Source organism: Erpetoichthys calabaricus, chromosome 9 (assembly GCF_900747795.2).
Source record: "Erpetoichthys calabaricus chromosome 9, fErpCal1.3, whole genome shotgun sequence".
NCBI classification, from domain to species: Eukaryota; Metazoa; Chordata; class Cladistia; order Polypteriformes; family Polypteridae; genus Erpetoichthys; species Erpetoichthys calabaricus.
This window is the reverse complement of record NC_041402.2, coordinates 27,237,328-27,253,301: the sequence shown is the minus strand read 5'-3', so window position 1 is coordinate 27,253,301 and position 15,974 is coordinate 27,237,328.

Genomic DNA, 15,974 nt, shown 5'->3' with positions numbered 1-15,974 from the left:
CATATAGCCCTCTTTTTTTTGTTGGGTCAGTTGCAGGGAATGTCATATCCCTAGAACTTGTGTCTGACCAACGAGATATTGACGAAGGTCAAATATTTGAGGGAGACACTGCGTCTGATTATTCATCAGGAGGAGAGGTATATTTTCCAAATTATGTTTGATCAAACTCCACTCTGATCAGTCCCATGTGCCCCAATCACATTTGGAAATCCTGGTAATGAGAATGTTAGGCTGATTGTGAGATTCTTCATGGAACTGTGGGTGTTTTAGCCTGTGTATTACCTACCTGCAATGGCATGAAACGCCTCTTTTATGGTCTGCACACGCAGGTGTCCAGGAAACACTATGAAAACCCGAAGGAAATATTTCAGAGCCAAACAGACTTTACGAATTGCCTGGCAAACTGCACTTTTAGATAGATTTTCCGCATCTCCTACAGTATATAAAAAAAGTTCCGCTTGCAAAAAACCTCAAAGCAATGCCAACTGTCTGTGTGGTTGTGAGAGCCCGACTTCGCCGAGTTTGACTTCGATTATAAGGTGCTAATAAATCTTTGAGGTACAATATCCCCCCTCGGCAAAAGCAGTATTTTTCAAAAAGAATTTCCTCCGGGAGCAATAAAGGATCTTGCCGATCGTGCAAACCCCTCTCTATATGAAATTCTCTTCGTATACCGATATCAATTGGTTGCTCATTCATGAACGGTGAAGTCATGACTGAATGAATTCCATGCACGGACACTGATTAAGTTTGTGAGCTAATCCTTGTTTACATCAAACAAACCTGCTCCGAGCAGGTTTGAGGATTAGGATGTGTTGCTATGACAACACATCCAGCAAGAGTTTCGAAAAACCGACAGATCCAGGATCAGGCCAAATCATCAACAATTACATCCAGCTAAACGAGTAATCCACGTACAAAAAATACCCCCCTGTTTTCCATGACTGGTTTCAACAACAACAATAACAACAACATTTATTTCTATAACACATTTTCATACAAATAATGTAGCTCAAAGTGCTTTACATGATGAAGAAAAAGAAAAAAGACAAAATAAATAAGAATTAAAATTAGGGAACACTAATTAACATAGAATAAAAGTAAGGTCCAATGAATGATTCTTGCTGTGTGTGTCTCTCTGTTTCATTTTATAATATTTATCTCTGCTTGATCTACAAACTGTAATTCCAAAAAAAATTGGGACAATATGGAAAAATACTATTAGAAACAAAAAGGAGTGATATGTAAATTTGCTTTGTTTTGTATACAAATGAAAACAGCATAAAGACGAGGCATTTCATGTTTTACCTAATCAACTGCATTGTTTTTTGAAGATATATGTTTATTGTGAAACTGACTAGTACCGATGTGAAGAATAGAATAAAGAGGTTAGTGAATTCATATATAAACCCTTGACACATATTTTTAGGAAGTCACTGTACACTGGAGAAATTCAGAAGGACAGGAAAATAGCAAATATGATTCCGTTATGTAAAAAAGGGTGATTGGGCAGATCCAAGCAGCTATAGGCCAGTAAGCTTAACGTGAATCACAGGAAAATTAATAGAATAATTGGTATTATTAAGGATAAGATTGAGCAGCACATTGCAAGAACAGGAGTTTTTTTCTGAACAGTCAGCATGGGCTCAGAAGAGGAAGGTCATGTTTTACTAACATGCTGGAGTTCTATGAAGAAGCAACAAAAGGATATGATCAAGGATACAATATAATTTATCTGGACTTTCAGAATACATTTGATAAGGTGCCACATGAGAGGTTGGGCATCAAACTATAAGAAGTAGAGGTTTAGGGTGTGGAGTGTAGATGGGTGCTAAATTGGCTCAGACACAGGAAGCAGAGGGTGATGGTGTGAGGAACCTCATCAGAATTGGCTGATGTTAAGAGTGGTGTCCAGCAGGGGTCAATGCTGGGGCTGCTGCTATTTTTAATATCCATAAATGATTTGTATAGAAATATAAGTAACAAGCTGATAAAGTTTGCAGATGATAACAACATAGCTGGAAACTTGTTAAGAGTAAATCTCACACAAACATTAGGAATTTTATTTTTTTACACAGAGAACTATACACACTTGGAATAAGCTACCAAGTAGTGTGGCAGACAGTAGGAGTTTAGGGACTTTCAAAACTCGACTTGATGTTATTTTGGAAGAATTAAGTGAATAGGACTGGCAAGCTTTGCTGTGCTGAATGGTCTGTTCTCGTCTAGAGTGTTATAATGTTCTAATAATAAAGTATTGTGAAACAGGTGAGGCAGTCATGTTCTAGTAGATAAGGAACTGTATAAATAAAATATATTATTATTATTATTATTATTATAAAAAAAGTCAATGCTTGTCAATTTGGCAGTAGATACGAGAGAAAATAATTCAGCACTTTGAGATCAATGTTCAGTAGAAGGACAAATCTGCAAGACTTTCAGAATTTCACCCTCTACAATGCACAATATTATTAAAAGATTAAAGGAATTTGGTCAAATCTGGATGAATAAAGGTTAAAATCAAAAACCACTTGTGAATGCACGTGATCTCCGATCCCTCAGACTTCACTGTCTTAAAAACCATCATGCATCTGTAGTGGCTATCATGATGTGAGCTCAGGAATACTTTGGTAAACCACAGATGCCAGCCAAGGCTTTACTATGCATCAACATTGTCCAGAAGTGCTGCCAACTTCTCTGGGCTCGGTCTTTTCTGAGATATAAAGTCACACAATTTGAATCGTGTTTTGTGGACGGACGAGTCAACATTTCAAATAGATTTTGGAAAAAACAGCATGACGGAAGAATGGGAGAAACTTCTGCTTGATCAGATGAACCAACTTATGTCTTTAATGCCCAAATGCTCGATGAGTTTTGTGATGTGACTCAGTGGTCAACGCACAACTGTCCGCACCTTTACGGAGTGTGTTGCAGTCATCAGATTCGACATGAATGTATGTATACAATGAAATTCACTTAGTAAAACACCAAATAATGTGTTGTACATATAGTAAAGGGTGAATGGAATTTACAAATCCCCCTTTTTTGTTTTTACTAGCATTTTCTATACTGTCTCAATATTTTTACTTTCTCGTATACATAGTATAGGGAAAGTACTGTAATCGTCCAAAAATTCGACCTCTAGATTTTGATGAATCTCAATGTTTTATACTACCATGAGTCTAATTATGTCTCTGTGTGTATGTGTGTGTGTGTGTGTAAACATGATAACTTGAGTACGCTTTCACTTAGGTCAACCAAATATTACATGCAAGTATTAGGTACAAAACGAAGATTTCTATCGACTTTTGAGCTATTTCAGCTAACCAGATGGTACTTTTGTAATTATACAGCTGCAGTGTCCAATTTATTCAACTTTGCTTTTATAATAACTGTTCAATATATTATTAATTTGATTTGTTTTGTTGTTGATGGTTCTTTAATGTACATAATATAAAAATGCAGTCATTGTCTTGCGGTTTACTCCTCAAATATCCATCCCCATATCTGAGTATGCGAGAAAGTCTAGGGAAGACCACCACTCCCGATTTTTGGAATTGGGGTTCTATATTTTAAATCTATATTAGATCACTATACTGTATCTCTATGAAAAGACCATTATAGCTACCACAGGAGTTGTTCATATAAATTAGTGGAAAGAAATTATAACAGATTTTTTTTCACTGGTAGTTTTTGTCCTAGGAACAGTAGAGGAAACAAATTGAATTATAAAAGATTAATTAAAAAACTCGAGGAGCAAGTAAAGTTTAGAAGCCACCCTGCCTGCCAGCATGAGACATACTTTATGTTTAAATATCAAGTGAGCCATCAGAACCAGATCAATTACTTCCTATCTATTTCTTGCCTCCAACCACGGTGCGTTAAGATGCGTCCTTAAGGCCACAGTCTCTGCCTAACCCAATTATGGAGGAGGTAAATGGAATGAGAAGGCATTAAGCAGCAACAGACTCTCGCCAAGTGTTCTGCTTTGGAGAATGTCAGAAGCGGCCCGGAGGCATACAGAGAGCCTCCTCACTCCATTCCCTCTAAATGCTGCTTCTCCTGAAGCCGTCCGTGTGCGTGAAAGCGCGAGTGTGTGTGTGCGTGTGTGTGTGTTAGTTCTGCTTTCCAGTCCCCTCCTTCTCCACCTTTGATTTAATTGTCTTTAGTTTTGCTGACGCATTTCCTTCAAAGCCAGGAGGTCAGTGATTGTTCTGTGCCCCGAGGCGCTGCAATAAAATGCAAACATATTGTCACATTAAAAGAGGTATAAATCCCAGCAAGCAGCTGCCAGCTGCAGGCTAATTTCATTAGGTCTGATGTCTCTCTTTAAGATCTGAGTGTTTGCTTTTGACAGCAAGGCTTAGGTTTTGTGGCGATGTTGCCCTTTACCAGAGTGTTAATATGTCACAGCATTGTGGCAGATTGAAATAATGACCTTTAACATTTGCACTGTAACAGTGAACTGAAGCATGCTCAGAAATATGACAAGAGGGATTGGTCTATTGAGATGCCCCCCCTACATATGGTAAAGCAAACACTTAGCACGTGTCTTTTGTAAAGCCAAAGTATTATTGACTGAAAATCACAGCACTGCTTTATGGGTTGCACTTTAAACTGCACTTTTTGGTGCTTCCTGTATTGTAAAGGAAATATTTATATAATGATGGAGAGCAAATGTTAGCCCTGCTGCCTCAGATCTCCAGGCTCCTGCTGTAGTCATTAGGAGTTTTCACGTTCTGCGTCTCTCCATGTAAGTTTTTATCAGGTTCGATGGTTAGATAGATAGATAGATAGATAGATAGATAGATAGATAGATAGATAGATAGATAGATAGATAGATAGATAGATAGATAGATAGATAGATAGATAGATAGATAGATAGATAGATAGATAGATAGATAGATAGATACTTTATTAATCCCAGGGGGAAATTCACATACTCCAGCAGCAAAAAATATTAAATTAAAGAGTAATAAAAAATGCAGGTAAAAAACAGACAATAACTTGAATAATGTTCAACGTTTACCCCCTCTGGTGGAATTGAAGAGTCGCATAGTTTGGGGGAGGAATGATCTTCTCAGTCTGTCAGTGGAGCAGGACAGTGACAGCAGTCTGTCGCTGAAACTGCTCCTCTGTCTGGAGATGACACTGTTTAATGGATGTAGTGGATTCTCCATAATTGATAGGAGCCTGCTGAGTGCCCGTTGCTCTGCTACGGATGTCAAACCGTCCAGCTCTATGCCAACAATAGAGCCTGCCTTCCTCACCAGTTTGTCCAGGCGTGAGGCATCCTTCTTCTTAATGCTGCCTCCCCAGCACACCACTGCGTAGAAGAGGGCACTCGCCACAACCATCTGATAGAACATCTGCAGCATCTTACTGCAGATGTTGAAGGATGCCAGTCTTCTAAGGAAGTACAGGCGGCTCTGTCCTTTCTTGCACAGATAATCAGTATTGGCAGTCCAGTCCAATTTATCGTCCAGCTGCACTCCCAGGTATTTATAGGTCTGCACCCTCTGCACACAGTCACCTCTGATGATCACAGGGTCCATGAGGGGCCTGGGTCTCCTAAAATCCACCACCAGTTCCTTGGTTTTGCTGGTGTTCAGTTGTAGGTGGTTTAAGTCGCACCATTTAACAAAGTCCTTGATGAGGTTTCTATACTCCTCCTCCTGCCCACTCCTGATGCAGCCCACGATAGCAGTGTCGTCAGCAAACTTTTGCACGTGGCAGGACTCCGAGTTATATTGGAAGTCCGATGTATATAGGCTGAATAGGACTGGAGAAAGTACAGTCCCCTGCGGCGCTCCTGTGTTGCTGACCACAATGTCAGATCTGCAATTCCCGAGACGCACATACTGAGGTCTGTTTGTAAGATAGTCCACGATCCATGCCACCAGGTATGAATCTACTCCCATCTCTGTCAGCTTGTCCCTAAGGAGCAGAGGTTGGATGGTGATGAAGGCGCTAGAGAAGTCTAGAAACATAATTCTTACAGCGCCACTGCCTCTGTCCAAGTGGGAGAGGGATCGATGTAGCATATAGATCCCACCTTCTCCTGGTATGCGAACTGCAGAGGGTCGAGGGCGTGTTGGACCTGTGGCCTCAGGTGGTGAAGCAGCAGCCACTCCATGGTCTTCATCACATGTGATGTTAGAGCGACAGGCCGGAAGTCATTCAGCTCACCAGGACGTGATACCTTTGGGACTGGGGTGATGCAAGATGTTTTCCAAAGCCTCGGGACTTTCCCCTGTTCAAGGCTCAGGTTGAAGATGCGCTGTAGAGGACCCCCTAGGTCTGATGCACAGACCTTCAGCAGTCGTGGCGATACTCCATCTGAACCTGCTGCTTTGCTGGCACGAAGTTTCCTCAGCTCTCTGCTCACTTGCGCTGCTGTAATTGTGGGTGGGGATGTCTCTCCTATGTTGGTATCAGCAGAAGGATGTGTAGAGAGTGCAGTACTCCGAGGTGAGAGTGGGTTAGGGTGGTCAAACCTGTTAAAGAAGATGTTCATTTGGTTTGCTCTCTTCACGTCTCTCTCGATGGTGGTACCCCGCTTCGAGCTGCAGCCAGTGATGATCTTCATCCCATCCCACACTTCCTTCATGCTGTTGTTCTGCAACTTCTGCTCCAGCTTTCTCCTGTACTGCTCCTTCGCCGCCCTGAGCTGGACTCGGAGTTCCTTCTGCACGCGCTTGAGCTCATGCTGATCACCGTCTTTAAAGGCTCTTTTCTTCTGGTTCAAAAGGCCCTTGATGTCACTTGTAATCCATGGCTTGTTGTTAGCATAGCAGCGTACAGTTCTTACTGGAACTACAATGTCCATACAGAAGTTGATGTAGTCAGTAGTGCAGTCAACAACCTCCTCAATGTTCTCACTATGTGATCCCTGCAGGATATCCCAGTCTGTAGTTCCAAAACATTGTCTCAGAGCATTCTCAGCCTCCGGGGTCCACTTCCTGAATGATCGTGTGGTTACAGGTAGGACTCTCACTTTTGGTTTTCCCCTGCATTTCAAAGAAGTGTACATTCCACAAACCAGCAAGTCTGAAATTCACCCAGAGTGTTGACGCATGCCCTGCAATGAACTGGTGGCTACTGATGAGAGGAACAGGCAACTTTCAATCCGCATGCAGTGTTAACAGACATTTGTAACATATTTCCTATTTGAAAAAATGCAAGTAATGATAGTGGTTCAATGATACTGTCATTGTCCAGGTACAATAAAGTGTAGTTATCACATTCCCCTTGGGATCAGAGTACAGGGTCAGCTATTGTACAGTGTCAAAGATGAGACAAGAGCCATAAAAAGATTGGCGGCAGCCACCCGTATAATTTTCCTGGCTGCAAAAATGGAAATTTTTAGCACAGATGTGTACTGTTTTGGGTCCAAATAGAACTGACTGGTGAGGATGAGAAGGTGGGTTTTTAAAGTGCAACAGAGGAAGTGAGGTTGTTATGCCTGGAACCAGAAATTACATCATTGGTGCTTGTGACCAGAAGGGGCGTCTTCTGGACCAGAATTGGCATCATGGGGCTCCTGACTGGAGGTGACATCATGGAGGCCAGGTGGAATTTCCAGTAATGGGTCTGCAGTGGAAAAAGAGAAAGCATCAGTGCACCTCGCCACCCCCTGGTCTGGTGTGGAATTACCTTCCTTCAAGCCCTTTAGCTGTGCACATGTGTGTGACAGCTGCTGCTCCGGAGCAATTGCAGGTTAAGGGCTTTGCTCAAGGGCCCAGCGGGATAGAATCTCTTCTGGCAGTAACAGGAATCAAACCGGCAAACTTCCAGTACCCAGAGCAGATCCTTAGCCTCGGAGCCACTACTCTACCCACTAAAGATACTTTTTGGCTTTAAAATATTTTTTAAGTAAGAGAAATAAGAAATCTGATGAACGAGAAGAGACAATTCAGTCCATCAAGACCATTCGTTTAGTTAATAGCTATTCTATCCAAGTATCTCATCCAGATTCTTCTTAAAGGTTGTCAGGTTAAAGGTTGCTTCAACTCCATATCTCAGTAGTTTGCTCAAGAGTTCCACAACTTTTTACATAAAGAAGCACTTGCTGGCTTCAGTTTTAAATGTACTTCCCCTTAAAATCCACTGTATGTGATTCACCCTTAAACTGAAAGAATTCTGCTGGATTTCCTTTATCAATGCCTTTGACTATTTTAAATATCTGGACTGGGTCCCCATGCAGTCTATTTTGCTCAACAATAAACAGGTTTAATTCTTGGAGTCTGTCAGAGTACGACATATCCTTAACCGTTTGAGCCCACAAGACCGAATTTTGGGCCAGCTGTACAGCAGTATATACCCGAAAGGCTAATGTTACAGCCTACCTCTCTACCATTATAAGCTTGCTGGTTTGAGTGCTTTGCTAATGTTACACTACTCTTCTCTCTCTAAATCTTGCAGCCCACTGCAGTACAGGTACATTGCTGAATGGCGGAGTGGTGGCTCTGAGGCTAGGGATCTGCACTGGCAATCGGAAAGGTTGCCGGTTCGAATCCTGTAAAATGCCAAAAGGGACTCTGCTCTGTTGGACCCTTGAGCAAGGCCCTTAACATGCAATTGCTAAGCGCTTTAAGTAGTGAGAAAAGCGCTATATAAATGCAAAGAATTATTATTATTATTATTATTAATGGCCAATACACCCCTCTGAAATACCGGCTTTTACTATTTTAGACTACGCACATAAAATGCCACTTTTCAGTTACACTGTTATGCTGTGTCACACATGCGCATCTGAGGATTACCATCCAAGGTACCACCCTGGGCCAAGAGGGGCCGCTGCCACGAACGGTCTTGTCATTTTCTTCCTCCACAGTCTTAAGAAATTTGCTAGTAAGGGGAACAGACCCTGGCCCTTCTGCTTCTGGAGGTTCAAAGGAAGAAGGTCAGAGTCAGACAAGCCATTGGCAGAGCTGAATTAAATAGAAGCCAGTCCACTATGTGATGATTGCTTTTGTTGTTTTTCTCATGCCATCAAGTGTTGTTTTTATGTTGGACGCTATCAGTAAACAGGGAGGGCCGTGTTGGCAACCCAAATTATTCCAGATTTGATGACCTTCTGCCACTCAGATGACCACAGCTATCTGTGAACAGTACGCTGCTTTTTCTTTTTGTGGCTTTGTTTTTCTTGTAGGTTTTCAGAAAGAAGCAGAAAGATTTTAGCATGGGAGCAACTCAAAGCAATTGATGCTTAGTGTGTGCAGAGGAGCACAAGCAGGCAAAGGGAGCTTTTGCACTTCTGCTCCACAGGAGGTTTCTTCCCTCCCTGAGCTCACCTTAGGACATCTGCATTATGATGCGACAGGTGTGGCCCGTCAGTCAAAGTTCCCACTCGACACTGTCCTCTACGTGTGTTACAGGGTCTTATCATTTTCCATTTCCCATATTCTGACATGAGTCAGAGTTGCCATAAATATATACAAGTTTACCCATCAGCTTTTCTTTTTGTCTCTTTTTATGTGTACACAACTGAGCCCTGGAGTCGAAAAACTAAGTTTGGAAGAAAAGATGGATGGTTACTTGATGACTTGAAAGACATATTCTGTATTTTCTCCTAACAGTAGGTGCACTTGTGATATAGTGGCTTTGATTGGCAAGTGTATTAGACCACATTACGTCACTTTCACAAAACAAAGAAGCAGACCATCAGAGGTCGACGTCACAGAGGAGCTCACCTGGTTCAAGCACATTGACACCTTGGTGAGAAAGGCACGTCTTTACCACATCAGACACCTCAAAGATTTTAGGCTGCCCTCCTAGATACTAAAGAAACTTTATGAATTCGGTATTGAAAGTATCCTGACAGGACATATCACCACCTGGTTTGGAAAAGGCACTCAGCAGGACCACAAGGGTCTGCATGGAGTGGTGCGATCAGCTGAACACATTGCTGGGTGTGCACCGTCCAACTTCCAGGTCATCGATATCAAGCACTGTTGGAGCAGGGCAAAGAAAACGATCAAAAATACCAACAATGGCCTCTTCCCTGTGCTGCGGTCAGGTAAACGCTATCGGTGCCTGAGGATGAGTTCAAAGAGACCGAGGAGGAGATCCTATCCACAGTCCACCTGCATCCTAAGGGAGGACAGTACTCAGAGATTCATGATGCTCTATTGTTAAATACTTTATTTATTATATATTTTTCAAATATTAATATAATGCTGTTATTGCACATATTGATATTTGTTGATTTACAGAGTTGAGTATTTATTATTTATTATCCTTTTTATATTCTTCTAATGCACAGACTTAGAGTTCAGCAGCTAAGCATTTCACTGTCTATTGTACTGTGTGTGTAATTGTATGTGACAAATGAAATTTGGCTTGATTTGATTTGATTTGAAGGCCCATTTCTTGTAGAATTCCACAAAATTACTAAAGAAAGTCACCCAGGTTTCAGAAAAGGGAAAGGAACTGGGGTGGGATATACTGCACAGCACTTGGTGAGGATAACAGATAAAAAATCGGGAGTGGTCTCCCCTAGACTTTCTCATATACTCAGACATTGAGATGGATATTTGAGGAGTAAGCCAACTGCAAGACAATGATTATATTTTTATATTATGTACATTAAAGAACCATCAACAACAAATCAAATCAAATTAATAATACAATATATTGAACAATTACTATAAAAGTAAAGTTGAATAAATCGGACTCTGCAGCTGCATGAATTAAACATAAAGTACCACTGCAAAATTTGGTTGAAAGTGTACTCAAGTTATCGTGTTTACGTACACACACACACACACACACACACAAACATAATTCCAAAAATGATATTTTCTGACTCAGGGAGGTCTAAAACATCGAGATTCATCAAAATCTCAAAATTGAATTTTTTGGAGGATTACAATACTTTCCCTATACTTTGTATATGAGAAAGTCAGGGAGGTCTAAAACGTCGAAATTCATCAAAATCTTGACATCGAATTTTCATATACAAGAAAGTAAAAAGAACGAAAATCTTTACATGTGCTTCATTAATTATGTTAAAGCTTTTGATAAACAGAAACTGTCTGAGGTCATGTCATTTTCTAATCTGTTTAAGCCTGACCTGGGTCATAGTGGGGTGTGCTGGAACCCCTCCCAGCTAGCACAGGGCACAAGGCAGGAACAAACCCTGGATGGGCCGCCAGTCTGTCTAACACACACGCTGAGGGCCAATGTAGCGTCACCAATCCACTGTCACACATGTGTGTCTGCAGATCATCCTCAGGCTTCTTTTAAACTTTGTAGTACCAGCCCAGGTCAAGAGGGGGCACTGTTGCTAATCATGTTCTCTTCTATTCCTCCCACAGCACCGAGCAGACCCCGAGTGATGGCATCTGACTTCTGGTTTCAAAGGAATACAGTATATCACAGGGTCGTGGAAGAAAGCGTCAGTCTGTGAGCAGAGCACATCATGGATGGAGCTCCTGTGATACAACCAAAACCTAATACGGAGCCCGACTGTGGCTATTTTATTTGACTGTTATCTTTGCGACATTGGGCACCTCTATTTTTTGATAAAATACTTTGAAGTAAACGGGGACAGCCAGGTTGGCACCCCAAAGTTTCCTTGCCTGGGACTTGCAATTCTGTACTCATTCACCACCACCTAACCTGCATGACTTTGGACAGTGGGATAAAACTCACGTAGATATGGGGGAAAACATGCAAACTCCACACAGGGAGGACTTGGAGCACGAACTCCAGTCTCCTTACTGCAAGGAAGTGGCACTACCATTGCGCCACCGTGCCTCCCAACTGTTAGAAGTACTGGACAAAATATTTCGAGAAAAGAGTTACAGGTGATTTGAATTCAGAATGCAACACAAATACACTCAAAGACAGAATACAACTAAGTCAAAGCCAAAAGTAAAAAACACTGAAGACATTTCGTATCATTCACCTTTCTCTTTTAAAGATGGCTGCCATGTTGTCACACACACATAAGCACAGCCTGGTGAAGCATGGCAAACAAGCGACACTTTCCAAAATGGCAAACACATGATTGTTACTCTGTAATGCTATCCCGACACCTGATCACTACATGAGATGACTCCTAAAATGAGTGTTAAATAGATAAGAAAAGACAAGAATCTGACTTTAAATTGTGTAACATAAACCCCACACCTGAAATAACGCAATAATAAAGATGTCATCAATCAGTAGACCATGGACACATAACGAAATTGCAAACATTTAACACACAAAAGATATGAGACGCTGTTTTAGTTTTGATGAGTCACTGCAACAAACTTGTTAAATGCATTCCTCCAATTGGAAGTTTAAATTCGGAATAAAATCAAAAGTAATCCCAGCACTGCTGCAGTCTCGCAGAAGAGCATCACCTAACCTGGGTCCCCAGCCACAATTCTCATAAATCCATCCGTGGTCCTTTTCTTCTCTTCCAGTGGGGTCAAGTTCTCCATAGTGGTTCTCCACAAACAAATAACAGTGGATTGCCACTAGCAGGTACACCTTCTTTACTTTCACCATCTTTGACGCCTCCACTTTAATTATTGCTTGCTGTACTGCCTCTTTACGGTGGCTTCAAATGTTCAAGTTCACTGGTTTGCCATCACATTAATTAATCATTTACACTGAAAAAGTAGACGATACATGACAGCACAAATACAGACAAACATTCACATATGAAACCCTGTTATATAATGTATACATTTTACTGCTGTACGTAGTTTTTGTTAAAACTGATTAGTGTGAACGATAGCAGGTGCCCCTGAGCCCCAAACACGAACACACAAAACAGTCGCAGGTTCAAATCACAAGAGTTTTATTGCATAAATACCTTTTGTATCGCAAGTATACATGCTGCCTCTTCTTCTCACTCTCACTGCCACTCCTCCAAGGTGAGTGTTGCCTGTCTCCACTCCCGATTCCGACTCTTTGGACAAGGCAGTGCAGTCTCTTTTATTGAGGACCCAGAAGTACTTCCGGTGCCAGTTGGAAGCACTTTCAGGTCATAAAGAAGTTCCCAAAAATAGGTTGTGTAACTTCCTGCAGCACCCCATCAGCAGAACCAAAGCACCCCAGTATAGTTGCATTGCTAGACTACAATTCCTGGCATTCCATGCTGGTGTCTGTATGGGCACTGACACCCAATGAAGCTGCCACCTAGCATATGGGGAGAGACAATATGCTGGATAAATTGTTTTCTTCTGTCTTTTTGTTTTATTGGCGACCAATTGTGGCTGGGACACTGGTCCCAGCATGTCATCCCTCTCACTAGTAACTAAACAAAAGTGAAAAAATAAAGCATAAACGCAAAAGAACAAAAGCTGTCATAGTTTACTCCAAACTGTGGATTTAAAGACCAAAGCGAAAGGTCATTAAGATCTTTTTTGACAAAATGCTCCACACCAACCCTCTCCATCTTATTCAGTCAAGACTAAGATTATTAGATTTCATAATTGTAGTCCACAAGCTCTGAAATGCATATCTTGATGATGACTGTCATCCTTACTATTTTGATGAATATGTCTAAGGGTATTTGTGTTGTGCATATTTGGGGGCTGTTTAGTCTCACTGGACCAGACGTGATTCTTAAATGAGAATATGCATCTGGGGACAGCTCACTATAAAATTTGTAGTAAATGGCGATGAAATCTAGCACTATACAGGACACACCCATACAGTTTCTTCCTAAAAACCCATCTCCAATTTTCTCCAGTCCTTGCACTTTAAATGGTGGGGGTTGCAGGGAGAGAGCAAAAGAAACCGAGGAAAAGACTTGAAGCTGAGAGAAAATAAAATTTGCTGTTATTAGTTCTGACTCTTAGCAGCCCATGATAACTAAAACTTAACAATATACTCATACTCTTATTACTTATACTCATTTATATTAATTTGTAATGAACGCTGCAGAAAGACACACAAATAGACCACAGGTCCCACACATTTGAGAAGTGCCTATGTCTGCTACGATATCATTCTGTCATTGTAACAACAGCACATAGAGTTTAGATAAGCATTGTGGTCTATGGATGGCATGACATGTCTGCTTTTCTAGTCAGACAGACTTGCAAAGTGGAATCCATGTACTCATCTGTGACTGAATACAAATCTAATTGATTGAACCATTACTGTCTTCCTCAGGGGTTTCTTCCACACTTTTCACCTCTTTTTGATGGGGCGTAACACGCCATTTACTTCAGAAGCATATTTTGCAATTCATATTTTCACAAAAATAGCTGACAATACTTTCAATCTGCAACAACGTATCGTTTGTTTTTACCACTAGTCCATTGATGTCTGCGGATGCTAGACATTTTACAGAAACCTTTTTTCCATGAAACGAGTTATGCTTATTTGTAACATATGCAATGTGCTCTCTGCCCAGGCAACACATATTTATATGATTAAGAATGTTTGTTTTTATGGGACTAATACAGCTGTGGGACAATTTATCGCAATCAAAACCTTGCTCTTTTTCGGTACCTGCCAGCACAACGTTGCAGAAACAAGGTGTGTGATTAAGTAGCTGACTGGAACAGAATAAGTAGCTGCGAATAAGGAGCCAGCCGAATGAGTAGCTAACTTCAGCCCCTGCGCTCTTTGCGGTTCAATATCCAGGCCCCTGTGTTGCGCGCCACATTCATGAGGCGTTAGATTGGTTTAGAATTGTGACACTCAGTGCACTGTCTAATTGTCGCCACCCACTTTTAAGAAAATTCCCTCATGGTTATTCCACACTTATATGTTCCATGTCTGGTTCAGCAAGACTAGGGCTGTTAGGGAATGATGGTCCTTAGGCTACACGTGTTGTTACAGCAATTAAGCCAATTTCTTTGCAGTTGATCAGGCTTAATTATGAGTGACGATGAATCAATGGTCCCTCCACTGGTCTGTTACAAGAAGCAATATTGTTTTATTGTAATTGAATGCCCCAAGATTAATGGGCATGTCAAGGAGGCTGAATACAATTCTATGAGCTTAACTCATTGTAGATGACTTGAGTTTATTAACAAAGACTTAACTAAGAGTTCATTCAGAATCTCCAGAAATGGGAAAACAAGAACTATTAAAAATAACTTCAATTAGATCCCAAACAAGAGACAACCTCAACCACAGATCTTTGTGACCTGCTTTGGGTATCCAGGAGCCGGACACCACACTCCCAATGAACTCTCATTCTGATTTTTGGCTGCTGCCTTGTTACAGTAGTATTTCATCCTCCATTGATTTTCAAATCCTAATCAACGCCTCTCCTCAAAACCAAATGCCATTTTCTCTTTTTTCTGGTAACCCGCCCCTTCATCACAACTTTTGGCTGATGATAGTATACTGTCTCAGAAACTATTCAGTTTATCCTTCATTATTCTGTTACACTTTGACTCATCCAAAGGGCCTTCTGAAAGTGGCCTTGATCGCTTCATATCCCATGGTGTTGTGTTTGCTTTTCTGCTGCAGAATTAAATATTCTTTACTTTCAGTCTTGTTTCCCTGGTTACATTAAGCATTGTAAATTACATTTTATGAAAAGCTAAACAGCTAACTTAGATGCGGTGAAATATACATTTAGTGGCCGCTTTGTTAGGTTCCACTTATCTAGTACCATGTAGGAAGGACCCTCCAGAACACCCTCAATTACTCAACCCGTGGATACAATAAAATCCTGAAAGCATTACGTGGAAGGGCAGATACTGTAGAATCAGCATTATATTCGACAACAAATTTGTGGCAGGTGAAATTTAATGAAAGTAAATGTAAGGAAGTAGAAATGTTAGATTTGAATACACAGTGGGAGGTCTAAAACCTGAAAGTACCCCTTATGGGAAGGATCTGGGAGTCATAGAGGACTCATCACATCCAAACAGTGTAGAAAATCGGTCAAGAAGGCTAATAAGACGTTAGGTTGTATATCATGATATGTGGAGTACAAGTTACATAACACACTAGCGAGGCCTCACCTGGAGTCCTGTGTTCAGTGTTGGTCTTCATATTTACAG